Below are 11038 nucleotides of genomic sequence, written 5' to 3'. Positions count from 1 at the left end.
CTAGGCAACACTAATTGCTTGTTTTCGCCTTCAGAATAATAGTATGGAAATCTGACTGTGGTGTAAGGACTTTTCTGTCATGTGAAAGTAAAGCAAAGCTAATAATTCATTAATCTCAGGATCAGGAAAAGTTTACAGGATTTAAAGGAAAGCCAACCATCTCCCCGTGCCCCACAGCCGCCCAACTGGTTGCTTGTATCTCGAATAACTATGGATGTGTACACTTCATTTCCTGTAATCATGCGCCGCTCATGCTTGCTTGTGCGTTAGCGGATTTCAGCATGTTAATGAAAGGTACTCATTGAGTCATGGTGAAAGACAAACGCATGGGCAGAGCAACATCACTCACCATGATCATGACCGATGCATGAATTGGTCTCACGATTTCCAGTTACAGTTATTAACTGGTCATGAGTAATGAGGAAGCAGTTTTCTGGGCCTCATCATAAGTGCCTCAGTATTAACACACTCGAGAGAGGGGAGTCACGATGTGAGCCACAAGCATAGAAACACACTGACTCAAGCTTACATAAAACAAGGTAATGAGAACGCTCCGGCATATTTATTTATTTAGTTATGTTTTTAGGAAGTACTTGTGTGGATACTTATGAGGAAATTCAATTAAAATAGTTTTCAAAAAATAATTCAAATTGATGTTTGTATTTCTAAGTTTTACTTGATTGTAAATACAATTTAATCTTTACCTTTAAAGGGCTTATAAATCAACCTTATCTAATGTTATCATAGAAATAGGATAACCGAATAAGTTTTATGTAGTAAAGCCCATTTGGCAAAATGAAAATGTGCTCACAGCAAAAGTATGGCCAACATTTGATTTTGGAGGAATCTTTACTTATATTTACTTGGGTTTAGGGATCAAGACAGATCTCGGGCTGCCTTTCTTCCGACTAATGCTAACTTGTTCTTGTTCCGCCTAACAGGGAAATTTGCAAGCTTTCAAATACAAGCTCTATTCTGTGGTTGATGGATAAAGTCAATTAATTAATCTAACTTCTGCAGCTGAAGCTTGTTGCCAACTATACAGCAGATTGCATTCATTGAAGCCCGGTATTCTCTTTGTTACGATTTGAGTTGATGAGCTACAAATGCTCCAGATTAATAACATTTTGACAGTGAGAAAAGCTGAAACGATCTCTGTCTGGAAACAGGATACTGTTTTTAGAAAGTTTTTAGGACTCTATTGAGTGCTGTAGAAAAGTTAGTGCAGCCAATTATTCAGTAACATGTAGAACCACCGTTAGACAAAATTGTGGTCTTTTAATTTCCTACCACAGCATTTCAATCTGGACTTTGACTGGGCCATTGCAACACCTTGATCCTTTTCACCTATTCTGATGTAGATTTAATGGTTTGTTCCGATGCAACTCTGCAGATCTACGCCATGATGGCATGCTCTTCTAGAGAGAAGTGGTTCTCTCATGGCAGTCCTTCCAATAAACCCAGTTTCTAATGAACTTCAACATTTAACAAGCTTAACTGTTTAACTAGTAGAGTCATTCGCTTTTTTGCAGTCTCTCTCTATCCAGATGTTCCCAGATGTTATGGTGAATTTGGTCCGATGTCCACTCCTGTGGCATTACGTTAACACATACTCTACCTAAATGATCCTGACCGGCAAACTGCCAATACTTCTGTTTTGATGGTTACACCTGCTGATGATCAGTTGATCAAGTGTATCTGGTTAGCAGATCCTTACCATTTTAATTCTCGTGGAAGCAATAAGGATGTAGTTGATATAGGGGCTGCACAGTATCTCGAGAAAACTTCATCATAGGAAACAGTGTAAAGTAGTTCTAATAGAATTAAACTCAGTTAAATACTGTCCCCCACTTATATGTATGTAAAAGATGCGTCAGTAAATGTTTAACGTTTTGTAGGATTGGCTTATGTATCTAAAGTAAAGCTTCTATTATGTCAGTTAAAGAAATTTCAACCTGAACAAACAGTACTCCAGAAGGTGTATGATCGTGTATTGTGAAGACAGAGATGAGGGAAAAGGCTAGGGGGAAATATAAGAAAGAACTTGAGGTCCTGGTGAGCTCTGATATTACTCTGAGTACAAGCTAATGAGCTGTTCAGACAAACAGAGACTGCAGAAGGAGTCTAGTGGTCAATTTCATGAAAAACACACAGTCAAAATTCCCCCTGAACACACTACTACATCTTTGTTTTTTCTGTGGGTGATTATTACAAGGTAGAAGTAGTCTCATTGCTTTCCTGCCAGTAGAACACATAATAACAGTATTATCTTCCAATATAAAACAGAGCTTTTCCTGCAATTATGGCAAACCTAGTTCAAAAGTATTATACTTTTCTTCTTGTTCTTTCTAGGGTGTGTGCATCTGCATGAAATAAAACATTACATTTGAGTCTTTTTCAGCATGCCAGACAGGCTCTGCATCAGTCTGTATTAGACACCTGTGTCTCTTGTGGCAGCTTCCTTGACCTCAGCGGATGAAAATGTTTCTCCACCTGTACAGAACAAAACTGGACTCCTGTGAGACATCATGTGTAAGAATGAAAGATGGGAAGTGGTAGACACAGACTGAACCCAGCAAATGAGGTCTAGGGGGCTGTGTAGTGTGTGTATTAATATTTTGAGTGTGAGGTGGGAGGTCAGTATAGGGAGGTGGGATGAGGTGTTCATTCTTTTCTCCGATATGGAAAGCTGTGTAACACATCAAAGCATGTGCAGCCCAGATTCCAGATGGCCGATAGCAGTCTGTGGCCTTCTGATGATCATGCATTGCTCCATTGGGAACTGTTAGGGGGGCTGGCTTCGGCTACTTGTACCTGGAAGACGCTAAATAGGTCTGATGAGGAAGGAAAAGATGTATCGTCATAGACTGAACGTCATAGAAAACATGAACTTATGGCACGACAGCTATTTTATTTAATGAGAAGATTTGTAAAGGACGGGAGATTCTGAACCTGGAGGTCACAAAAAATGCTTTTAAATGAAATTAAATAAAAGCACAGGCTCAGATGAGTGAAAGACAAGAAGTGACTCAGACTAATTGAAAAACCCCTCTAAATAAGAAAGGTAAAAAAAAAAACATTTTGTAAAGTGAGGAAAAAATAATAATAAAAGATGAGTAGGGAAGAGCAACCAGGAAACACATAGTACAAAGACTGACTGAAAAACAAAAAGGCTTTTCGAATGGCTACAAATCCACTCAGAACTATTGGTAGAAGCTGAAAAAGCTTTAAAAGAAGGTCAACAGAGAGTAAAATAATTAAAGTTCAAAACATGTCAAAAGCCTATATGGCCTTTGGCAAAAAGTACTTGGTTTATGGTTTGACTCAGACTTCCTGCTGGGATGCCAGAAATTCAAAAGAAAGAGTCTTTGCACACATGAATTCTTAAATACTTGTATTTGATCAAGGAAAAAACAGCATGCGCAGCAACAGTGTGAGGTACTGCTTGTCATGGTCCTGGGCCATGTGGGCCCAGTATTCTTAGTTCCTTGTATTTTTGTATTTCGTTCCTTATTTAGGCCATGTTTTCTGAGTTGCCCTGTTGTGTTGTTCCCTAAGTGTTTTCCCTTCATGGCTTTTACCCCCTGTGTGCCCCTCTATGTATTTATGAGCCCTCGTCTCCCTTTGTGGTTGTTTCATGTTTCCCCAGCCCGTTATGTCTGTGTTTTCCCCGTGCTCTCTCTCCTCCTGTCTGAACCTCTGTGCCTGTACATGTCATGTTCAGTTCACCCCGCCCTGTCTCGTTATGATTATCAGTGTCACCTGTGTTCCCCGTGTGTGCCCACTTTCCTCGTTTACCCTCTGTGTATTTCTGTCTGAGTCTCCCTCTGTTCGGCGTCGCGTTCTCCCTCATGCCGTGTGTGGTTCTCCCCGTGTCTTCCGGTATATGTTACTTTAGCTTTTCCCAGTTTTAGTTTATTTTGTATTGCTTCCCGTGGCCAGCAATAAAGCTGTGTTTTTTGAGTTTATCCCCGTGTCTGTGAATCTGCATCTTGGGTCCTTCCCCTGCCTGCCACACAACGTATCATGACACTGCTCAAGGTATTTTATACTTTTAAAGTTCAGCTTTCCAAAATGTCTCATAGGCTTCGTATCAAGGAAAATTCTTTAGTAAGTTTTTACTTTAAAATGTGTTTATAGTGCTATATTGTCATTTACATGACAGGACAGACAGTAACTAAAAACATAAAGAAAAAAGTAAAACCACTTTGCAGTACAAGGAAAAAAAATCAGTATTTAGAAAGCAGTATTAGATTATTCTGTTATTATATGTTACCTTATATATGTAATCAAAGTAGTTGAATTAGAATACTGCTGTAGATCACATTATACCCTTTAATATAGAGTGTGTGAGCTGTATGTAGTTTAGTTCTCATTATACTTTTGAGTTAACAGAACATATTCACATATTAGTTCATTAGATAAATGTGCATCACTCTGTATCCTTGATCTGCTGGGAATGTGTTACACTGTTTTCTTGACATGCTTAATTGTTGAATCATGAAGAGAAGGTTGTAAGCAGGAGACTCTGTGTCTAAAGACAGGGGAGATAGATAGACCACATTCCACACCCCCACCTTACAGAAAGCAGAGAAACAACTGCCGAGGTCATAACTTAGGCGCTGTAACAGAGAAAAAATGTGATGTTTTGGCTTTTACGACTAGCTGGGGGCCACTAGAGACTATAAAAAGCTGAGCAACCCGTCACCATTTTGAGACATGTGCCTGACCCTCTGGTAGCATCTCTCCCGTCCGGACGTTGTAATGCTCTTACTGTTGAATTGTATGGAAATAAATGATTGTTGATTGAGCATTTATACACCGAGTATTGTCCTTCCTTCAGCCCAAAGATTCAAAGAATTGGGAGAATTCAACAGCAGAGAGGAACATGATTCGTAAGTGTTTAGGTTATTTAACCTTTCCTTTGCTAAGAACAGGAAACTGATGCGTTTACCAAAATTGGACGTCACAAAGCTCAAATCCTCTCAAGCTGCCTTGTTGACATGACAGTGAGTTCACTGTACTCAAAAAGCCTCCACAGTCACCAGATGTCAATCCAGCAGAGCATCTTTGGGATGCGGTGGAATGAGAGATTGTCATCAGGGACGTGCAGCCAACAAATCTGCAGCAACTGTGTGATTCTAACATGTCAATGCCGACCAAAATCTCAGAGGAATTTTTTCAAGCAAAAATGAAAATAATAAAAATCAGTGGCTAACTTCCTTTGAGGAAAAAATGTATTATAATATCAGACCTCCTCATCCTTTTTCTTTCTGACTTATCCATTAGTATAAACTTGCCTGCAAGCACACTGCATCAGAGGAGAGGCAGAGAGGCTGTGCTGCTGGGATCACAACACTGTGCGTGTGTCAGATTGCTTTGAACACAAAAGATTCAGCGGTGGTCTGAGCTCATAATTCATTCCCACATTTTGCGAGTAATTAAAGATCCATTGTTGTAAAAAAAAGGACACCGTCCTGTTGAAGGCATTCTTGCGTCGCTGAGGGAGGTTTTAGTGTTTTTTCTGAGTAATTCTGTGCTTTTTATGTTCGAATAATGCTGACTATTCCCTCTGAAACCTATGGTTTCAGCCTCAGATGGAATCACAAAATCCTTATACTTAAAGATGAAGTTGGGTCCATTTGACACAGAAGTTAAAGATGGGTTTAAAAGTGAGCTTGGAGAAATCTTATGTATATGTCGTAGTTCCACACCCCATATGCATGCATATACATAGCTAAAACCTATTTTAAGGAAGAGCAATCAACAACAATCACAAGTTGTATCTATTAAGTGCCACTTTTTCAAGTGACCTGGATAATATTTTTGATAGAGAACATGTTTTTTTAAGGAAATCTGAAAAAATGGTATTGTGACAACCTATGAATGCAAAGTCTGATAAACTAAAAAACACATCTTTCCAATGTGTTTCCTCTCTCAGCTTGTGACTGGATTTTCTCTTTGTCATTTCAGCCTCTGACAATGCTCATGCTTTGACTTTCTGAAGGCTATCTGATTTCAAAACAACATCTGGAGGGAGCTCAGCTTGAACCTGCTTTTCTTTCTTCATTGTGCGCGCATCTTTGTGACTGTCAAGCAGACACAAAGCCAACCAAATCCAAATCTCTTCCTTGTTAAAATCTCACACTTCCTTTTCCCTCCAATCCTCTCAAAGCTGTCTACCACGGCGCAAAGTGCCTTGTTAGATCTGATCTGTTGCTGCTTATCCTCCAATATCCCCAGCTTACTAAATCTGGATTATACAATTAAACTCCACAGTTTTGCATTTCAAAGCTTAAGCCCTTCATCAAAGCATAAACATACAGAATTATGAAAATGAACAACAGCTTAAAAAAAATTGAAGCCCGCCTGCACTGGATGTACACGTACAGAGGAGGAGCATGTATCCTCATCAGAAATACAAGAAGCTGGCTATTAGTTTACAATTTTGTGCTCATGAGCTGTTTCTCTTTTCTCTTTGGTTTCTCTTTTCAGGTTATTTACTGTGAATGCGATTCTTTCCCCTTGTCTGCCGGCTCATTCATTCGTCTCATTAGCAGTACCACTGTAAAGTCAGCTCTCAAAGCTTCCTCCATCAAGGCTTTTCCGCTGGAGCAGACTTGCTCTGGTTGCCTTCCTCATTCCCTCACATCCTCAGGAGCAGTCAGTGACAGTAAATAGCCGGGGATCTGCCTCGCTCTGCTATAAAAAGAAATTACACTGTTATGTCCAAAGTTAGGTCTTGGTCTTGATTCCCTTTGAGGTGAATTGTTTTTGCTTGTTAAGGAAGAATTGGGACCACCCAGTGGAGCAGTAAAATGTCCAGATGTCATGATCTAACGGTTATATCTGTAGTCACAGATTTTGCCAACAAATCAGTGCCTTAGAGAGCCATTGTGATTGCTCTGGGCACAAAAGTAAATGCACTAAGACAAATGTAACTTGTTCCATTTTCACAGAACAACATGCCTGTGGAAAACAGGAAGCATTGAGTTTGTGTTATGTATGTTAAGGCTGTCAGTGCGCTTCAAATAAAGGGATCAATAAACTCTCTGAAATTTTCCAATAGGTGATTGGTTACTGGAGGTTGTTGGCAGTTTCTGTGAAATTAATTGCCCGCGCCAGAATCATGCAGGGCTTGAAACCAGACATGTACCCCCCAGGTCGCTAAGGAAGTTTGTGACCAGATGCAAAAGCCTGTTGTCAGTCTGTAGCATGAAATTGGCTCTTAGGGATGGGACCCAGTTCTCTACAAGAACCGATTCCTAGTAGTCTAATTCCTTGGAATCATTAGTCTGCTTACCTATCGATCACGCTTATCGGTTCTTGTACTTGGGCTATAACGAGCTGACTTCAGTTGTTGGAGGAGGAAAAAGTAGTGGAATTTACAGCCTGGATATCGACATTGCTTTCATTTTTATTACACAAAAGGACAAGAGTGTAATGTTAATGTTCAAACTGCATCCAGGACAGAAACAACTGCATTATGTTGCTAACACAAATTTGGCTCATTGCAAGCACTCAGGTAAACAGCATGCTAATACTAAGCTAGCCAAAAAGTGAAGCGAATTCACTGAGTGAATGCCGATCTCAGCCCAGCACTGGGGTCAATGAGCAGTCATTGGTGAGCTGCGGTGAAGCCAGCCTACCACTGAACTTCATCAGGTAAGAAATGGATGAGCAGTCAGGCTGCAGTCTTTGTTTCTACCTGCACATGTTTCTACAGCAGAATCACCATGGCAATCGCTTTGTAGTTTCGTTGTGCTGGTTCTCATCACTTCTTTGCGCTCTTGGCTTTGTGTTCATAACTAAATACTAAGAAAAAAATCACATGTGTGTTCTCATTAGGGATTTGTGTGTGGATTGTAGTAGACTGTTAAATAGTAACTATGAGACGATGTGTTGCAGGTCATTTTACAGAGTAAGATGAAAGTAATGTTATGAGTAATTAATTATTTTCTCCTTGGAGTAATTAAGTAACACACTTACTTTTAATAAAACTGTTCTATGCAATATGTGTAATTCATTACTTTTTTGAGTAGTGACCTAACAAAGAGAGGAAATCCAACATGCACAAACATGCAATTAATTTACACAAATGTAATATCTTTGATATGCTTCTTAGTGATAGTGGTAACTCAGCTGCCAGAGTGGCTATGACTCAGGAGGTAGAAGGGATCGTCTGCTTACCAGCAGTTCCTTCGTTCTGCATGCTGCATCCTTGGGAAGATGCTCAACTCCAAGTTGCCCCCAGTGAATCCATCATAGAGTATGTGGATGAATGTTAGACAAGGCTCTTGGGGATCAAATAGGAGCACTGTATAAATATGTGTGTGAATGAGGCTTGTAGTAATCGTCACTATATTTAAATGGTAAGTGTTTCTACGCAGGTCGGTGTCCTCCTTTTAAACTGTAGGAAACCGTGGGAATCAGCTTGAAAGCTGCTTTCATTAGTGTGGGAACCTCCAGCAAACACATGCCAGTTAGTTGGAGAATACATATTTTTTCCCTAGCAATGGGGTTTTGTAGGGTCTCTGACTGGTTTCTAGGTCTGTGTGATGGGCTAGTAAATTTTTTTTCAGCTGCTTTTGTTTCTCTCCAGGTGTGACCCATGAATAATTTTGAGAAAACACTGTCCAAAAATCGAAAGCAATTCCAAAGTAAATGACTTCTGCAATGGCCAATTTCCCATTGATTAGAGGTCTAAAAGATGTCATTAACATCTAGATGACATTTCTCTGTTTAAAAAAAACAGCAGCCCACATTTAAATCCCCACTTTTTTAATATGACCTACCCTTCAGAGCTAATCAATTGTTGCACAGAAACAGAGGGTTATGTTAGTTATGTTGGATTGCTGGGAGATGGTCACATACTGTGATAGTGCAGGGATATGTATAGTATTGCTTACTATGCAAATAATAATGATGGAAGCTAATTTACATTTATATAAATAGCCAAAACCTACCTTTCTTTCTTTCTTTCTTTCTAATTCTACATGGTTTTGGCTTCGGTGGGGGGTGCCAGTAAAAGTGACTTAATTAAGCCTTTCTCTCAACATGGGGCTGACAGGCACATAAACTATGTTAATTAGTAAGGCTTACAAAAGCTGGTAGGCATTTTTAAAACTTTGGACAATGCAAAGTAAGCTGTCCCTACTGTGATGCACTTCTGTTTAATAAAAAACTGTGCTAACGGCTTCTTATCTAAGAAATTAAACTATATTGATGTGCCTCCATTATCCCAACCAATTTTTATATACAAGCCACATCATTAAACCACTGACAAGTGAAGTGAAGCGCATCAATAGTCTCGTTATATTCCAATGTTAGCTGGAAAACTTTAGGTACTGGCATTCATATATTCATATAGTTAGGGCTGGACCAGGTGACCCTGAATCCTCCCTTAGTTATGCTGCAATAGACGTAGGCTGCCGGAGATTCCCATGATGCATTGAGTTTTTCCTTTCCAGTCACCTTTCTCACTCACTATGTGTTAATTGACCTCTCTGCATTGACAGAGACAGAGATTAGTAACAGATATGAATCTGTTACTAACCTCTGTCTCTCTTCCACAGCATGTCTTTATCCTGTTTTCCTTCTCCCACCCCAACTGGTTGCAGCAGATGGCCCCGCCCCGCCCCTCCCTGAGCCTGATTCTGCTGGAGGTTTCTTCCTGTTAAAAGGGAGTTTTTCCTTCCCACTGTCGCCAAAGTGCTTACTCATAGGGGGTCATATGATTGTTGGGTTTTTCTCTGTATCTATTATTGTGCGATCTACTGTACAATATAAAGCGACTTGAGGCGACTTTTGTTGTGATTTGGCGCTATATAAATAAAATTGAATTGAATTGAATTAATTTGGATACTACTTTGACATGTACCACCGACATCTGACATTCTCCCGCATACACTTGCTGCAGAAGTGAACCTATTCTCACAAATTTCTGTAACAACATTGGGTCGCAGCTGTTGTGGCAACATGAGGATCTACCCTTTATTAGCTAGATGGCTTTTAGGTTGTGGCTGTTTGGTGTGTGCCTACTGCCTCTAATTATAGTCTTCCACATTTCTGCAGTCATTATACCTGCATGTTTTTTCTATTCTGCCATATAGTGGACATTGCCTTCATAAAGAAAAACTTGTTAATCAGACTATATGACAACTCTGCATCTTCATTCCCCACCTCTTTATGAAATTACTTCCTAGATTTGCTTCTTCTAAAAATGATCTGCATTGGTTTTTAATGATACTTATGAAACATAAGCTGACTTTTCTTCAAGCACTTTGTTTCCTTACTATACGGGGGCAGGTGAAGGAAATAACAACAAGACAAAGACACTGGACACCGAGGAACTGTACACCGATTTTTTTTCCACTTAAAATCCTCAAACTATTGAAACCATGCATTTTTTTGTCAGGATAATCTTTGGGATTCATTGTAATCTTTCTGTGCTTGCATACTAACCCAGAAAGTGAAAAGGCACTGTCCTAAATGTGTCTCTGCTCCCCAGCATCTCTCCCTGCTCCCTATCTGTCCATCTTGCCTACTCATAACTTATTCCATTATGTTTCTCGGTTTCCTCCTCGCCCCAGCCCCCTGAGCGTTTCCCTGCCCTCTTTCCTTTCTTTGTCTTTTCTTTCATTTTCTGTTGATTTCCATCCCTCTAATCCTTCTTCTTGGTGTTAGGATGCAGGGTTTCTCAATTGCAGCTTCAAGGACAGTTTTCACGTCTAATCACAGACAATGCCTCACAGATATGACGATTGTGGGGATGACCCAGCCAGTTGTTTCTGATTATTTGTCCTCTACTGTCACGCCTCTTGCTCGGCCCTCCAGGTTGTGTTCTGGTGACCCATGGCAATGACCGTTCTCTCCCCAACAAACAGGCTCAGATACTGCACCACAGTCTAACATACTCATACAGTAAACTCATCTACATGTGTGTGATCTTGCCATATGCAAGGGATTTGCAAGCTTGTGTGGCATTTCCTATAAATTTATGCATGCTTTTGTGAATCAAGAGAATGAGGCCACCAAT

This window comes from Aulonocara stuartgranti, assembly GCF_965226115.1.
Source record: "Aulonocara stuartgranti genome assembly, chromosome: 17".
In the NCBI taxonomy this organism is placed as follows: domain Eukaryota; kingdom Metazoa; phylum Chordata; class Actinopteri; order Cichliformes; family Cichlidae; genus Aulonocara; species Aulonocara stuartgranti.
Note: the sequence above shows the minus strand (reverse complement) of the source record.